Here is an 18,496-nt window from a genome sequence, read left to right on the forward strand (position 1 = left end):
TGTGTGGCTAAGACAAAGAAATTGAAAGCTATAGTGAAGAGAAGGGAAAACATCTGAGGACCCCTAAGGGTCATTGCCCAAATTACAATTTGTCATTAACTCGCTTTTCGGCTCTTTGGAGTACATGCTCCCTCTAGTGGTGAAAGTATAATATTGAGTTATATGCTTAAAAATGCCAGGGGGAAAAGGGGGGGTGGAATGGAGGAACGCCAGGGGATAGAAGACAGTCGAAACAGGAAGAAATTAAGGACTTGGACATTTTATGGTTAAAAATAAAGGAAGAATTTAAACAAAATGAACAACATGTGGAGAAAAAACTGGCAGAAGTACAAGAAACTCTGGATAAGAAAATAGAGGGGGTGGGGGGGAGTTGTCAAATAAAATTAAAGATTTAACGGTTAGATCAAAAACAACGGAAGAGCTAGCAAAACGAACTCAGAAGGAAGTTAAGGAAAATAGGAAAGAGACAGATAGAATTAAAGAGGAAATGACAGAGGTTAGTAAAATACAAGAACAGATCTGGGACAACATGGCTCTGATGGAGATGAGGCAGAAGCAAAGAAATTTATAATTTAGAGGGGTAGTAGAAGAAACAAATGAAGATATAAAAGCAAAAATGATTAAAGAATTGGCAAGATGGATGGATATGAAGGAGGCAGAAATTGAATATACAATTGAGAATGTGTTTAGAATTAAAGTGAGATCGGTAAAAGCCAAAGCCCAATAACTGCCTGGAGATTAATTTTTTAATTCATTAGAGATGAGTAATGCAATTCTGAGAATGAGTTATAATAACAAATTATTAATTGATGGAAGACCAATCATCATTTTTAAAGAGATTCCTACCAGATTTTTACGAAAAAGAGACGGATACAAACAATTGGTGACTCTACTGAAGAAAAATGGAATCCAACATAGGTGGGAGTTTCCTGAAGGAATCTTTTTATTACAAAGACAAAAGATTTAGACTAACAGATCTCCAAGAGGTAAATAAATTCTCTAGAAGATATGAGAAAGAATTAGGCAAGATGGAAGGAAGCCTTGTTGGTCCCAGATCCACCGGAGCAGACCTTTATGTCGAAGAAGAGAACAAAAAGAAGAGGAAAGACAGAAACAAAGGAGAGGGAGAGGGAGAAGAAGAAGAGGTATAAGAGGAAGAGGAGGAAAACAACACTAACAAAACCACCCAAATTTAATTCATCTCTTTGTCTCAAAAGTAGATTAAGGAAATGACGTTGAAATTGATAACCGGGAATATTAATGGGCTTAACAAGAAATCTAAACGAAATAAAGTTGAAAATGTTTTGAAAAAAAGGAATCTTGATGTAATCTGTTTACAAGAAACCCATGTTGCTAAAAAACATAGACACATTTTGATTAATAAAAGACTGGGTAGAAAGCTCATAACTTCAGATGTTAATAAAAAAAGAGGGGTGGTTTTATATATAAAGGAGAGATTAGATCCTAAACTGATTTCTAAAGATGAGGAGGAGAGAGTGATTGTGGTACAAATAACGCTGCAGGGCGAGAGGTTAATTGTAGTGGGAATATACACACCTAATGGAAACAAAGCGGAATTCTTTAAGAGATTAGAGGAAAGATTGATGGACTTTATGGATCAGAAGATAATTTTGATGGGGGATTGCAGTGGAGTGGTAATGCTGGAAATAGGTAGAATGTCAAAGAAAAAAGGTATAAAAGAGGGTAAACTTCATAAGACATTCTTTGATTTGGTTGAAAATTTTGGCTTAATAGACATTTGGGGGTTGAAACACCCAATTACAAAACAGTTCACTTTTTTCTCGGAACCCCATCAAAGCTCAAGCAGAATAGCCTATGTATGGGTATCTAAAGAATTGGCCCCAAGAGTAAGTAAAAATGAGATTATTCCACAAACCCAATCTGATCACAATTCAATATATTTGGAATTGAGAGGTAAAGAGCAATCTTCTTTCAGATGGAGGATGAATGATACATTGTTTGAGAACCCAAAAATAGTAGAGAAAGCAAAAGAGGCAATAAAGGAGTATTTTGATTGGAATTTACACAAAGAGGCTGGTTTGGATATAGTGTGGGACGTGAGTAAAGCAGTTATGAGGGGTTTCCTGATACAGCAAAACAGCTTCAAGAAAGAAAAGAAAAGAAAAGAAAAAAGAGGAAATCCTGACTCAACTCATGGAAAATGAGAAAAAATTAGTAATAAAACCAAAAGATGAACAAATTAAACAGACTATTAAAATGTTACAAACTCAGTTTTCCATGTTGGTGAACCAAGAAGTGGAATGGAAATTAAAATTAATGAGACAGAAGTATTTTGAATCAGCTAAGAAAACTGGGAAGCTACTGGCATGGCAACTAAGAAAACGTCAAAGTCAAAACACAATTAATAAAATCAAGATAGGAGAACAATTGACGGAAGACCCGAAAGAAATAAGAAGAGCCTATCAAGGATTTTATAAGGAACTTTACAGGAAAGACAAGGAAGACATAAAAAAAATAGAGAGATAGTTGGAAACACATAAAGGAAAACAGATTCCTCCAGAAGAAAGAACAACTAAACGCCCCAATAACAAAACAGGAACTCCAAAGGACAATAAAGAAGATGAAACAAGGTAAAGCCCCAGGACCGGATGGGCTTACCTCAAAGTATTACAAAACCCTTAGTGAACAGCTGTTACCGGTTCTCTGTGAAGTAATGAACTCTATCCTACAAGGAGGAAAAATACAAAATTCCTGGAAGGAGGCATATATAAGGTTGATCCCCAAACAAGACACAGACCATTTGAATGTCAAGAATTTCAGACCACTATCATTGTTAAACAATGATTACAAATTATTTGCGGACATTATGGCAAACAGATTAAAAATAATACTAAATGAACTAATTCAGAAAGACCAAGGAGGCTTCTTACCAGGCAGGCAATTAAAAGATAATGTAAGACATATTATTAATATATTGGAACACTTAGAGGTAAGAAATGACAAACCAGCTGTATTAATGTTTATTGATGCTGAAAAAGCATTCGATAACACTGGTCAACAACAAATTTGTTGTCTGCATTTTTTCAGTTGATTTAGGACGAATCTGATGCACTGAATCCAAAAATCACATTGGTTTTGCTCAATCAGGTCAAGTTTTTGAGCTATGGCCACGTCTTTTTTTACGTTTTTGTTCACATGTACACTTGTGTGGAGCATTTTAGAAGAAGTTGGTGGGGGTAAAATGCCATGTTGAATAATTGTTTTGATTGGAAATGATTATTTTAATGACAAGAAGTATTCAGGTCCGATAGTTCTGGGTGATTATGTCGAAAAGGGATCAGTTTGAAGTCATAAAACCTCGAAATCTTCTATAAATTGGTGCGGCAAAGCATAAAGTTGGGGGATCAAAACTAAGTTAATGGGGCAGCCGCCCCACGAAGTGTATAGGAAACTCCACCTGCGCATGCGCCAACTTATGACTAATTTGTAACTATTTTTGTTTGGAATTCCCATGGTTTGGAGGGAGCCAACAAACCATGTCACTGACTGCTACTTCTGCGCTGTTGATGTGACTGGGATCAACAGAAAGAACTGGAGCAGCCTCAAGTATCCTGATCTTCAATCAGCACGTCGTCTTGTAGCTCATTGTGATGAAATTCCAGTGCCTATCTTCAGAGAACTTCCTGACATTAGTGACGAAGATGCCTCCAGTATTGAAGGACATGAAGAAGAAGAAGTGGTTCTTGAAGATGATGCTCCACATCCATTTCCCCAAAAGGAGTTGAATGATCTAGTTCGCGGCCTCAGCTTGTCAAAGGACTCTGCCGAACTGTTGGCATCCAGATTGAAGGGGAAAAACCTCCTCTCTGACAGTGCTCACATCAGCTTCTTCCGCAACAGGCATCAAGAGTACCTCCGTTTTTTCTCGGAAGAGAAGGACTTGGTGTACTGTGCAGATATTGCGCAGCTTCTGCTCAAGCTTGGAGTGCCACAGTACGAACCCAAAGATTGGAGACTGTTCATTGACAGCAGCAAGCGATCACTGAAATGTGTTCTGCTACACAACGGCAACCAGTTTGCCTCTATACCCCTGGCTCACTCAAGTACACTGAAGGAGAACTATGAAGCGGTGAAGTATGTGCTGGAGAAAATTGGTTATGATCAGCATAAGTGGTTTATTTGTGTTGACCTGAAGATGGTGAACTTTTTGTTGGGACAACAGTCTGGCTTCACCAAGTACCCATGTTTTCTGTGCATGTGGGATAGTAGGGACCGTGCTCAGCATTACACGAAGAAGGACTGGCCTGTGTGGGAGGAATTGGTGCCTTGCAGAAAAAGGAACGTCATCAACGACCCTCTGGTGGACAGAGACAGAATACTCTTCCCACCGCTGCACATCAAGCTCGGCTTAATCAAGCAGTTCACCGAGGCTCTGGACAAGGATGGTTACTGCTTCACTTACTTGTGCCAGGCTTTTCCAGTATTGACCATGGAGAAGTTGAAAGCTGGCATCTTTGACGGTCCTCAGATCCGTCAGCTCATCAGAGATCCAGAGTTCGGAAACTCAATGAACAAAGTGGAACTGGAAGCGTGGAAGGCATTTGTTCTGGTAGTGAAGAACTTTCTTGGCAACAATAAGGCCAGAAACTACGCAGAACTTGTCAACAACATGCTGACTGCTTTCAGAAACCTGGGCTGCAACATGAGCGTCAAGATGCACTACCTATTTTCACATATGGACCGGTTTCCTGAGAACCTGGGTTCAATGAGTGACGAGCAGGGGGAGAGATTCCATCAGGACATGAAAGAGATGGAGACCAGGTCTCAGGGTCGCTGAGACGCAGTCATGATGGCTGACTACTGTTGGACTCTGAAGAGAGACCTCCCTGCCGCTGAGCATTCCAGGAGTTCCAAGAAACGGAAGTTCAAGCCCTGAAGTTTGAAAAATGGTGAAGCAACATGCAATTTACGTGTACTTACCTTTATCAATGCCCACCATTCAGTTTACAGAAATCGATGTTTCTATCAGGTAATCAATATATGTTGTTGGAAAAACATTTTTTTCTCTTAAAAACATATTTAGGATGATACGTGTTGACAAAAATCAGCTGATAATGCCACAAAAATGTAATCGATTTTGTCACAAGATCTGATGTTTTTCAAATCAACATAGCACAAAAACCTGACCTGATGGAGAGAAACGGATGCCATTTCCTGATTCAGCCGTGCAAAAATACAGTGGTACCTCGCAAGACGAATGCCTCACAAGACAAAAAACTCGCTAGACGAAAGGGTTTTTTGTTTTTTGAGCTGCTTCGCAAGACGATTTTCCCTATGGGCTTGCTTCGCAAGACGGAAACGTCTTGCAAGTTTGTTTCCTTTTTCTTAACACCGTTAATACAGTTGCGACTTGACTTCGAGGAGTAGCCTTTTTTGAGATTTTTAAAGACTTTGGTGATTTTTGAAGCTTTTCCAAAACTTTCCCGACACCGTGCTTCGCAAGACGAAAAAAATCGCAAGACGACAAAACTCGCGGAACGAATTAATTTCGTCTTGCGAGGCACCACTGTAACCTAAATCAATTGTAGAAATCTAGACAACATTCAAAAAGTAAAAACTTGTTGCCCAGTGTAATATATCTTGGTTATTTATGAAGAAAAGTATGGGGATGATGGGGGTTTTGTGGCTCTTTCCTGAGAGGAATTGAGGCAATTTATTCGGAACAGAGAGCGAAACTAATAGTGAATAACGCTTTGACAAAATCATTCGACATCACAAAGGGTACCAGACAGGGGTGCCCACTGTCTCCGCTATTGTTTATAATGGTATTAGAGGTATTAGCAAATAGTTTGAGAGAAACATCAGAGGTAAAAGGAGTTAAAATAGGTGTTAAAGAATTTAAACTTAAGGCCTATGCTGATGACTTAGTATAAACCTTAGAAGAACCCCAGAAAAGTGTCAAAAAAGCATTGGAAGAAATGGACAAATTTGGACAACTGGCAGGATTTAAACTGAACAAGACAAAGACGAAAATGGTGGTCAAGAATATGGAAAATAATGAGATAGAAAGGCTGGAACAAGAAAATGAAATTAAGGTGGTTAAGAAAGTAAAATACTTGGGAAATTAGATGACAGCAAAGAATATAAATTTGTTTAATGGCAATTACCAACCAGTGTAGAAAGAGATTAAAAGAGACTTGGAAATAGGGGATAGATTAAAGTTGAATGTCAGCGATCAAAATGAACCAAGGATGCTATTTTTATTTCAAACGATTCCGATAATCAGAGGCTTAGGACAATTTAGAGAATGGCAGAAGGTTCTCTCGCACTTCATATGGCAAGGGAGAAAACCGAGGATTAAATTTAAAATACTGATGGACAGAAAGGAAAGAGGGGGGGGGGTCTCGGTACCTGATTTGAAACTTTATTACGAAGCAGCCTGCTTATGTTGGATAAAGGATTGGATAACCCTGGAAAACTCAGACCTGTTAGATTTGGAGGGATACAATAACAGATATGGGTGGCACTCCTACCTCTGGTATGGTAAAGTGAAAGTGCACAGAGGTTTTACAAACCATGTGATAAGGAGTGCCCTATATTGTCGGGATCTCCGTTCGACCGAGCTGATAAAGTTCATCTTCACTTCCGGAGGTGGAGCCAACGGTAATGGCTGCTTCTCTCTAATTTGGAGAGAACTAGCTCTACGGAATTTGGGTCCTGTCGCTATGGCGCAGCGGGGACCCCCAAATAAATCACAGGCGGGTGAAGCCTGTGAACGTGGGACTCAGCGGGCACCGTTTGCGCCCCCCCAATTGCTAAAGGAGCTCGGCAACGGGCTCCGGAGCGGAGCGGGGGTGGTGTGGTGCTGTGAGCAAATTGCTTCTTCCGTGGAGTGAAGCCGCGAAGCTGTTACCGGAGAGCTCTGCCTTTTTTCCTGGGATAATTGGCACTGAAAACAACTACCCGTGAGTAGGAGTAAATTGGATTTAAAGGGGGGGGGAAAGTTAATTTGGCACGGAGCGGGGAAGGTACAACCAGGAAGTCTATCTCCCCTGAATTGTAAATAGATCAAAGCAAAGAGACTTCAAAGCAAAAACTCGGAAAGTCACTTAAATGTGCTAAATTCCAACATCTCGAAAGTGGTTCCCCCTCCGGATTGCAGGAGAGGAGGGGGGAAAAGACTTAGCTGAATTTCCCTGCAGTAAAGAAGGGGAGAGGAAGGAAGAATTTACAATTTAAGATTCGGAACGGACTGCCTTAAGATAGAGGTTTATAGTGAAAGCTTATTTCTGACAGCCAACTCTGCAAAAGTGATACAGTGTTTCCGAACCTCTTTTGGCTTGAAAGTAACTGTTTAAGTGTATTGAGACTGTGGACTCTGAAAGTAAATTGGGGGATTTATAAAGATTATTTTTGTTTCTAAAAAGTTACAAGTTCTGGCTGTTACTGTGTCCCCCTAGAGGAGATTGGACATTGTTACAACAATAGTTACAAAGAGGAAAATTCCACTCTATGTCAAAACAATTGGCTGACTGTGGGAGTGACCTTGAATGTCTATGAGACTGTTATGGCAGAGGATAAGAAGGCGGAATCGCAGGAAAAAATTACTAGGTCTGGCAGACATTATCGGATAGATACTGCGTTGCCGCGAAGGGGCTCAACATCTGGAGCATCCGGAGCATCAGGGGCCCCACTCCCACAGTCTAAATCAAAAGTTATGACGTCAGAAGAAGTTTTGGCACAGGCACTGGCAAAAATTAATGAATCTTTGGAAAGCCTAAGTAAACAGGTAACTGAGACAAATAGACAAGTAGCTGAAACAAATAGACAAGTAGTTGAGACAAATAGACAAGTTGTGGAAGCATCAAATAAAATTGATTTAAATACTGCAAGTATTAATACCTTGGGACAGAAGGTGAATGCCAATACAGAGACTATCGAAAAATTACTACAGGAATCTGCCTTGATTCGACAAACTGCACAGGAAGCAAAAGATATTGCAATTGCTACTCAAGAGAAAATTCCACCTGTATACAAGAAATTGGAGGACCATGATGTGACATTTTCTATGTTCGAATTAAAAGATAGACAGAGAAATCTGAGAATTAGGGCTGTTCCAGAGCGGGAGAAAGATAATTTGGCTGACTTTCTTACACAGGAATTTACAGATTTTTGGCAATTGGACCCGGGGAAGGAAGAATTTAAGATAGTGAATGCATTTAGGCTCGGAAGAAGACAAGGCAAGGGCAAGGTGAGAGACTGTTTGATTACCTTTCGAACAAAAGAAGAGAGAGATAAAATTCTGAATTTGCATTATCAAAAAACTTTGGAAATTGATGACTCAAGATTAGTGATTTTTAAGGACATCCCAAAGCATTTGCTGGACTTAAGGTCCAATTACGGAGACCTAGTGACCTTATTGAAAAGAAACAGAATTCTTTTCAGGTGGGAATTTCCGCAAGGCCTGTCCTTCAAATATAAAGGGAGAAAGATAAAAATAAAATCAACTGAGGAAAAAGACAGATTCTTGAAAGATCACGAGGAAGATCTACTGAAAGAAGGGGAATCTGAAGAAGAACCAAAAGGCATACTAGACATATCAAATTTATCTTTTGGACTGCACGGTCCAGAAAAAGTGATACTACCCACAGAACAAGAAGCGGCACTTGGGGCAGTTGGAGGTAAAGTGAAGTAGCCCCCCACCATGGCTCTGCAACTATTAAGCTGGAATTGTAACGGTTTGAATTCTCCTCGAAAAAGAAAAAGTGTGTTTCATTTATTAAAAAAAGAACAATTGGACTTGATTTGTCTACAAGAGACACATATAACAAGGGCACATAGGAAGTTATTGATTAATAAAAGATTAGGACAGGAGTTTGTCTCATCTGACAAAGTCAAAAAAAGAGGAGTTGTGATTTATGCAAAGGAGAGACTCTTACCGAAACTTATCTTTAAAGATGATCAAGGAAGATTTTTGGCAATTGAAATTCAACTACAAGGAGAGAAATTCTTAATTGTGGGAATTTATGCACCGAACGAGGGGAAATCTGAATTCTATAAAAAGTTGCATGAGACTTTACTGGATCATTTGGACTATAATTTGATTTTGATGGGGGACATGAATGGAGTAGTATCTACAAATATGGACAAGGCTCAAAGACAGGTAGTCACCAAGGATGGTAGACTACCGAAAACATTTTTTGAGATGACAGACAATATGGACTTAGTGGACATTTGGAGGGTAAAGAACCCCCTGGGAAGAGAAGGAACCTTCTTTTCTGAAGCCAAGATGACATGGACTAGAATTGACCAAATATGGATAACTAGAGGAATGGCACCAAAGATAAAGAAGGTAGAAATCTGCCCAAAAACTTGTTCCGACCATAATGCTGTAAGGATGGAGATGAAACAAACAACAACCGGATCCTTTAGATGGAGGATGAATGACACCTTATTTAGAGATGAAGAAGTTTACAAAAAGGCCCAAAAGACTTTGAGAGATTACTTTGAAATAAATATGAATACCAATGTAGAAAAAAGAGTAATCTGGGACGCAAGCAAAGCCGTGATGAGAGGGTTTTTGATACAACAGAATGCAATAAAGAAGAGAAGTCAAAATGAAAAGAAAGATAAAATCTTGGAAAAAATAAAAGAAGGAGAGAAGAAATTGAGAGCAAAACCAAAGTCCCAGGAGATTTTGAGAGAAATAAAATTATATCAAGTACAATATATGGAAATGATGAATCAGGAAATAGAATGGAAAATCAAACAAATGAGACAAAAAAATTTGAAACAGCTAATAAATGTGGAAAACTGTTGGCCTAGCAAATGAAAAAAAGACAAAAATTAAATACTATTATAAATTTAGAAGTGGAAGGAAAGGGTATACATAATCCAAATGAGATTAGAAATTGCTTCCAGAAGTACTTTAAACAATTATACACACAAGGGCCACAGAAGGAAATGGACATAGACCAATTTTTGAAGACAAATGGCCTACAAAAAATCTCTCAAGAAAGTAAATTAATGCTGAACTATAAAATATCTGAACAGGAAGTAGAAGGTGCCATACAAAATATGCAATTGGGCAAATCTCCAGGACCGGATGGGCTGACTTCCAGATACTATAGATCTTTGAAAGAGTGGTTATTGCAACCTTTGAAGGAAGTCTGCAATGAAATATTGGAGGGGGAAAGGGCACCAGAATCGTGGAAAGAAACGTATATCACACTTATACCGAAAACAGAGACTGAAAAGACTCAGCTTAAGAACTATCGCCCTATATCGTTACTTAATGTGGATTACAAAAATTTTGCAGACATTTTGGCCAAGAGATTGAAAAAAGTATTGATGAAAGAGATTCATAAAGACCAAGCGGGCTTTCTCCCGGGAAGACACCTGTCAGATAATTTGAGGAATATAATTGATATTTTGGAAAAATTAGAAGTGAATATAAACACCAAAGCAGTATTGATATTTGTTGACGCGGAGAAAGCTTTTGATAATATCTCTTGGAGTTTTATGAAGAAGAATCTGCATGGGATGGGGGTAGGCCAAGGTTTTGAAAATGGTATAGGTGCAATATACTTTGAACAAAAGGCTAAATTAATTGTAAATAATGTGGTTACGGAAGAATTTAAGATAGAAAAAGGGACACGACAGGGGTGCCCAATTTCCCCACTGCTTTTTATATCGGTCCTGGAGGTTTTGCTAAATATGATTAGAAAGGACCGGTTGGTTAAGGGCATACAGGTCGGAGCTAAACAGTACAAACTGAGAGCATTTGCAGATGACCTAGTATTGACGTTACAGGAGCCAGAATCTAGTACTAAAAGAGTTTTAGAATTAATTCAGGAATTTGGTCAGGTGGCAGGTTTTAAATTGAACAAGTTAAAAACTAAGGTTTTAGAGAAAAACTTAACACCGATTGAAAGAGAGAGGTTTCAGAATGAGACAGGATTGAATGTGGTAAAGAAAGTGAAATACTTGGGGATTAATATGACAGCCAAAAACGGGAACTTATTTAAAGATAATTACGAAAAATGTTGGACGGAAGTGAAAAAAGATTTAGAAATTTGGTCAAATTTGAAACTCTCGTTGCTGGGCCGTATTGCTGTGATAAAGATGAATGTATTGCCTAGAATGTTGTTTTTGTTTCAGACATTACAAATTGTAGATAAGATGGACTGTTTCAAGAAGTGGCAGAGAGATATTTCTAGATTTGTCTGGCAGGGCAAGAAGCCCAGAATAAAATTCAAGATATTAACTGATGCCAAGGAAAGAGGTGGATTTGCCCTGCCAGACTTTAAACTTTATTATGAATCAGCAGCTTTTTGCTGGCTGAAAGAATGGCTACTTCTTGAAAACACAGACATTTTGGATCTAGAAGGTTTTAACAATGTATTTGGATGGCATGCATATTTATGGTATGATAAGGTCAAAGCACACAAAGCATTCAAAAACCATATTGTTAGGAAAGCATTGTTTAATGTTTGGATAAGATACAAAGACTTATTGGAAAATAAAACCCCAAGGTGGCTATCACCAATGGAAGCAAAAGCTCTGAAAAGGCTCAATATGGAGGCCAAATGGCCGACATATTGGGAAATTTTGGAGCAAGAAGGAGATAAATTGAGATTGCAGAGTTTTGAAAAATTAAAAAATAAAGTGAGAGATTGGCTCCACTACTATCAGATAATGGAGGCATATAATTTGGATAAGAAAATAGGCTTCCAAGTGGAAAAGTCAAAATTAGAAACAGAATTGTTAGAACCCAAAACTAAAAATTTGTCAAGAATGTATAACTTGCTGTTGAAATGGAATACTCAGGATGAAACGGTGAAATCTGCTATGATTAAATGGGCACAAGATGTTGGACATAATATTATGTTCGCTGACTGGGAACAGTTATGGACCACAGGTATGAAGTTTACGGCATGTAATGCCTTAAGAGAGAATATCATGAAAATGATATACAGGTGGTACATGACCCCAGTCAAGCTTGCAAAAATTTATCATTTGCCCGATAATAAATGTTGGAAATGTAAAGAAACTGAAGGTACATTCTTTCACCTTTGGTGGACGTGCCCGAAGATTAAGGCTTTCTGGGAAATGATATATAATGAACTGAAAAAGGTATTTAAATATACCTTTCTGAAGAAACCAGAGGCCTTTCTCTTGGGCATTGTCGGCCAACTGGTGCCAAAGAAGGACAGAACTTTTTTCATGTATGCTACAACAGCAGCAAGAATACTTATTGCAAAGTATTGGAAGACACAAGATCTACCCACTTTGGAAGAATGGCAGATGAAGGTGATTGACTACATGGAATTGGCGGAAATGACCGGCAGAATCCGAGACCAGGGAGAAGAATTGGTGAAAGAAGACTGGAAAAAATTTAAGGACTATTTACAGAAATATTGCAAAATTAAGGAACTTTAGAAGGATGTTGGATAGAAACTAAGAGGTTTTTAGCTGTAATGCTTTAAGAGACATGGAAAAAAAAAGGTTAACAATTGGGTAAAAGATTAATGGTAAGGATTTGCTGAACCAACAAATGGAACTGGAATACAAAGAAGGGAGGTATGAGGAGGTCCGGGGAAATAAGAGTAAGGAAGATAGGTTATGGAACATTATTGTGTTTTTAACTGTTTTATTTTGTATGTTTTTTCTTATTTTCTACTTTTTTGCTGTAATTTAAACTTTTTTCTTTGTTTTCTGTATTTTTGTGAAACTTTAATAAATATCATTAAAAAAAAAAAAAGATAAAGTTCATCTTCCTCCGGCCAAGTCCTTCGGAATTGCCTCCGATGTGATTGACGACCTGAGCCTCTGATAAGGCTCCAGGCACATCCCCCATTCAGCAGAGTTTCCAGCACAGGGAAGAGACGAGAGGTTTGGGCTACATTCCTAGGAGTTTTATTATCTAGCTACGCAGACAGAAAAATACATCCTCTCTCTGTGAAAGCAGAGAGCAACTGAACAACAAAGGAACATGAAACCAGTTTGTCACATCCGTCTCCTGTCTCCCGTGAGACTTCCAACAGTATGGAATGTGTGGAATGTAAACAGAGTCTTGTGACTCCAAAGCACTGCACAGTGGCACAAACAGAAACTAACATCCTCCCCCTTTCTGTGAACACCACTGGGCAGTGTGTCAGTACAATCTCAGTACAAACCCAATTTCTGTACATAGGTACAGTGTTGATCCTTCGGAACAACCTTTGATAATAAATCAGCAGGAATTTCATTACCTGGCATGTAGGACACCGTTACGAATCCTTTCTGAACACATTCTCTAGCATGTTGCAGCTTCACTTGCAAGTGCTTTGTGCTTTGCTTACACCCTTCAGAAGTCAGCAAAGCCAAACATTCAGTTCGGCTTCACAAGAACTCAAGCTTACTGTTGTTTGCTTCTTGCACGACCAATCAAATAGACCCTGGTTGTACATGTAGCAAACTCCAGACATGCTTTTCCTGTCTGTAGTGTCACTTCCAAAACTCGCATCAGTAAATATCTCAAGACCACCAGACTTCTGATTGTTAAATCTCAGTCTGTAGTGCATAGTGCCTTTCAAATAGTGTGCTATGCGTTTCAGAGCTTTCCAATCCTTAACAGTAGGATTGTTGACTTGTCTGCTTAGCAAGTTCGTGCTAACTGCAATGTCAGGTCTTGAACATCTGGCAATGAAGTTTAGTTTGCCTAGTACACTTCTGTACAGTGTAGTGTCAGAAAATGCTTCTTCAGTATCATCTACCTGATAACCTGTTGTAATTGGTGTGTCTACAGGGTTAGCATCCACCAGGTTTAGTTTGGTTAACACATCAGCAATTTTCTGTGATTGGTGTACTAGAATATTACCATCTTGGTCTCTCTTTCCAGAGATAGGTAGTTGGTTACCTCACCAAGATCTTACATGTCAAAGTGCTCCTTCAGTTGAGCTAGGGCGGTATTGTACTTTTTGACATCCTTCCAAAAGAAAAAAATATCATCAACATAAAATAAGCAATACAGCTTCTTTTGTTTTGTTTTTTTTTTAATAATATTTATTCCATATTTAAAATTACAGAAAAAAAGAAAAACCATACAAAATACAAAGAAAACTTTAACCCTAACAAAGCAAAAGATAAGCAAGTAAAAAGAACAGTGTGATAGAATAAAAAAGAAAATTTAACAAAAAATATAAAAATACATTGAGTTAAAATAAAACAAAAGCAGATTAAACCTTTACATAACCTTTTCCCTTTACTTATTTCCATGACCTCCTCTCGCCTCCCAATTTTGTATTCTAGTTCAAATCGTATTTCCAGCAAATCCCTCTAACCTTATTTTCATTTACGTGTTTTAAAATTAAAATAATGTAATTAAACCTCCTCTATTTCATCAAATTCATCCACTCATTTTTGCTTATTCCATTATATCGTATCTGCCTAAACGACCTAATATTCTTTTTCCAACCTCCTTCTAACATTCTTTTATATTACAATACTTTTGAAGATATATTTTGAATTTTTTCCAATCTTCTTCCATCGACCCTTCTCCCTGGTCTCGAATTCTGCCGGTCATCTCAGCCAGTTCCATATAGTCCATCACTTTCATCTGCCTACAGCTTCTTTTGCCCTTCCTCTTTGACAAATACACATGGATCAGCTTTACCTTGCTGAAAACCTAGAGAAAACAACACTTAAGTGAGTTTAGAGTGCCAGCATCGTGCACGTTGTTTGAGACCATATAGGGACTTCTTCAGAGAGCAAACAAATCCCTGTTTTACCTGTACGCCATCAGGTGGAAGCATATAAAGTGATTCACCTAAGGTTCCGTACAAAAATGCTGTATTCACATTGTGATGAGAAACGTGTAGATTCTCTTCTGCAGCAAGTTTGAGCATAAGCCTAATGCTCTCATATCTCGTGGTGGGTGAGTAGGTCTCGTGATAGTCTTCTCCTGGTACCTGTGAAAAACCTCTGGCTACCAATCTGGCTTTGTGTCTGACTACCTTGCCATTCTGATCTGTCTTTGCTTTGAATACCCATTTGCTGTCAAGCAGTTTCATCCCTGGAACTGTTGGAACTAGCTCCCATGTTTTGTTCCTCTCTAAGGTATCAAGCTCAGTGTCAGGATGATATGTGGGTGCTAGCCGAGATAACAACCCGGGACTCCAGACAGCTTTACAAGATTTATTAAGTCCAAAAACTATGTACAATCCGGAGCTCTTAAAAGCATGTATTCCTCAGTCACTATCAGTTGCCGGATGTGGCTCCTGCCTCTTCCCTTTCCAGCATAGAAACTTCCTGAGCCCCCCCCCCTTTCCTTCTCTCTCTACGTAAAGACCGAAGCGTTGGAGGCTGTTCCTTTCTCTCTGTTTCCTGACAGCCCCTCCTCCTCTTCTCTCTCTGACGAAGTGCAGCTGCTCATTAAAGGAGGCGGCTCCCTGTACATTCCGATCTCTCCCCCCTTCTCAGCCAACAGATCCCTGACATCCACCCCCTCCTCAAAACCCCCCTTCCCATCCTCAGGACAGACGGCTACCACTTCCTCACTGATATCGCGAGGCGAGGGAGAGAATCCTAGAAAGATGTCGTCATCGTCTTCTGTGTCCACAAAACCATCCTTCCAGCCCTCCCCCAACCCCGTTGTTTCGAGGTGATCCTCGGGGTGGTCTTCTGCAGTGCAGTTCCTGTCGACCCCCCCCCCCCGGTGCCCACTCGTCACCCTCAGATGGTGTGAACCCTTCGAAGTCCTCCTCATCCTCCGTCGGCCCAAAAATCTCCCTAAAGAACCTACCCGGGGGTTTTGGCTTGTCGGGAAATAAGGCGTGGAACCTCCACCAGAAACTCCTCAGTGATACAACTCTCCGGCACCCACGTGTTTTCTCCAATCTCCCCTCCCATCTTGCTGCATCAGGACCGCTCCGATGGCCCGGTCTGACGCATCTGTCTCCACTCGCAGCGGCTTGTCAGGGTTGACGTGCAATAACTGCTCCTCCGATGCAAAAACTTTCTTCAGTTTCTCAAATCCCTTTTGTGCCTCTTCAGTCCACAGAAACTTCTTCTTCCCACTGAGGCAATCCGTTATGGGCGCTGTCAAACGTGGAAAGTTCTTGATAAACTTCCTGTAGAAGTTGCTGAAGTCCAGGAACCGCTGAACATCCTTCCTTGTCTTGGGGCTCTTCCATTCTACCACGGCCTTCACCTTCTCCGGATCCATTGCCAGACCCTTATTCGACAGCCGGTAACCCAGGAACTCGACCTCCCTCGTGTGGAACTGGCATTTTTCCAGCTTCACCCACAAGCGATGCTCCTTTAGCTTCCCCAGAACCTGACACACGTCCTCCACATGCTGCTTTTCGTTTTCGGAGTATATCAAAATGTCATCCAAAAAACAAACGCAGTTACGGTACAGTAGCGTGGTGCATGAATGCCTGGAAGCACGGGCTTCCACTTTGTAAACCGAAGGGCATAACGAGATATTCAAATGCCCCAAGGGGGGTAAACACGGTGGTTTTCCATTCGTCTCCCTTGCGCACCCTGATGAGATTGTATGCCCCCCTGAGGTCCAGTTTCGTAAAAATTTTCCCCTTCCGCACTCTCTCCGAAACGTCGTCGATTCTCGGCATGGGAAAGGCCAGGGGTTCCGTCAAGGAATTCAAAATTCTAAAGTCCACCACCAGCCTCCGTTCTTTCGTCCCTCTCTTGTCCACAAAGAACACAGGACAGCTACCCACCGCCTTGGACTCCCTGATGAACCCCCTTTTCAGGTTCTTGTCAATAAACTCCTTCAAATCCTGTATCTCTTGGTCGGACATTGAGTACAGCTTACCAGCCGGTAACTTGGCCCCCGGGACCAAGTTGATCTGGCAGTCGTAGGGCCGGTGAGGCGGTAACGCGTCGGCCTCTCTCTCACTGAACACCTCCTCCAAGTCCCTGTATTGTGGAGGGATCTTGCCTTCTCCCCCAGACACATTGTCGCCACCTGGGCCTTTCTTTCCCGGGGTTCCCCTCCTCCCAGGCAGTGCTCTAGGCAGTGGGTCGACCCGAAAGACAGGGACCACTGGTGCCATGACACCACTGGGTCATGCAAGGCCAACCAACTCATTCCTAAAATAATGGGTGGCCCTGCCAAGGTGGCCATGTGAAAGGTGATGGTCTCGGAGTGCATGGAGATCTGCATTCTCATGGGAGGAGTCTGATGTGTGACCTCCCCCCAATAGTTCCCTACCATCAATCGTGGTAACTTACAAAGGAAAATCGAGCGGCAGTAGGTGCAGCTGGTGCTGTGCAGCAAAGTCCCTGCTGAAAAAGTTTGCACTGGCCCCCGAATCAACTAGGGCGTGGACCTCCATTGTGTGGCCATTGGGGAGCTCCTGCAGCACCCTGACCACTCTGCCTACTTTGGGGTGGCCTGGTCGGCGCTCTTTGCTGCTGCTCCTGCCTGGCTGCTGCCCCGGTTTCCCACCAGCCAGGCCTTCCCGTTTCCCTGCACCTGCAGCACTTCCTCTCCCCCCTGTGGCTTGGCCCCCACCATCCCCTGCCAGTTACGACGTTCCGGACACACTCTGGCAAAGTGGCCTGGTCTTTGGCACAGAAAACACTTCTTGGCAGCTTTCCAGTACTTTCCCTCCTTTTTCTCCTGTTGCTGAACTTTTGAATGCTCCCGCATGCGGGCTGAGTTGATTTCCATGGGCTCTGGCTGACTCTGACCTTGAGAAACCCCTGCTGGTATCTCAGGAATGCGGTTGCCATGGAAACGCTCCCCTCTGTTCTCCCTCCTCTCCAGCAAACGGGTCTCCTGCCGCACCCCCACAGCTAAGGCAGCCTTAGTTAACACGTCCATGTCCTTGGGCCGGGGGCCCCTTGAAAGCTCATCCTTCACGTCTGAATTTAGCCCTGCCTTAAAAAGAGCCTGCACTGGTTCAGAGCTCAAGTCCCAGCCCAGCTTGTGGACAAGCATTGCAATTTGAGACCAGTAACTGCGAACAGTCAGACTCCCTTGCCTCAAGGCCAGTAATTGCTGCTGAGTCATATCAATTTGGCTCTCATTTGTAAACATGGCTGTTGGAAACTGGCCCCCTCGGGAAGGCTGGCTCATCTATCCACTTGTTGGAAACTGGCCCCCTCGAGAAGGCTGGCTCATCTTCCCAGGCTTGTCGGGGCCTGTTTGCCGGTGACCCACCCTGGCTGGCATCCCGGCAGACCAGGGAGATCTTGATAGGCGACACCTCCCTGATGAAAGGTGCACACCCCCTTCCCCCTTGTACAGCAGCAGGAGAAAGAAATCAGTCAGAAAGTCTTTTTCATCTCTACTTTATTTCTGACTGTACACTGTACAAAAAGCATGTCTGCTCACTCAGTCTCCTCCGAGCAACTGCGTTAGACTTCCTTGACACAAGCAACAGGAAGGTCTCATATTACACAGAGAACAAATCCCTGAGAATTGCCTGGAACATCCTGTCCCACGGTTAGACCCATCATGTGATGTAAACATCGAACTGCTTGTTCGCAGCTGCGTAGTACT

General features: G+C 41.3%; 1 protein-coding gene across 1 annotated transcript in view; it reads left to right on the forward strand.

Annotated features, from left to right (window-relative positions):
* LOC308467640 (far upstream element-binding protein 3-like) overlaps positions 1-18,496 on the forward strand; it is a gene marked incomplete at both ends in the record, with an annotated part of 97,571 nt that overhangs the window by 49,352 nt on the left and 29,723 nt on the right. The gene's annotated exons all lie outside the window — the stretch shown is intronic.

This window comes from Podarcis pityusensis, assembly GCF_964106645.2.
Source record: "Podarcis pityusensis genome assembly, chromosome: W".
Lineage (NCBI taxonomy): Eukaryota > Metazoa > Chordata > Lepidosauria > Squamata > Lacertidae > Podarcis > Podarcis pityusensis.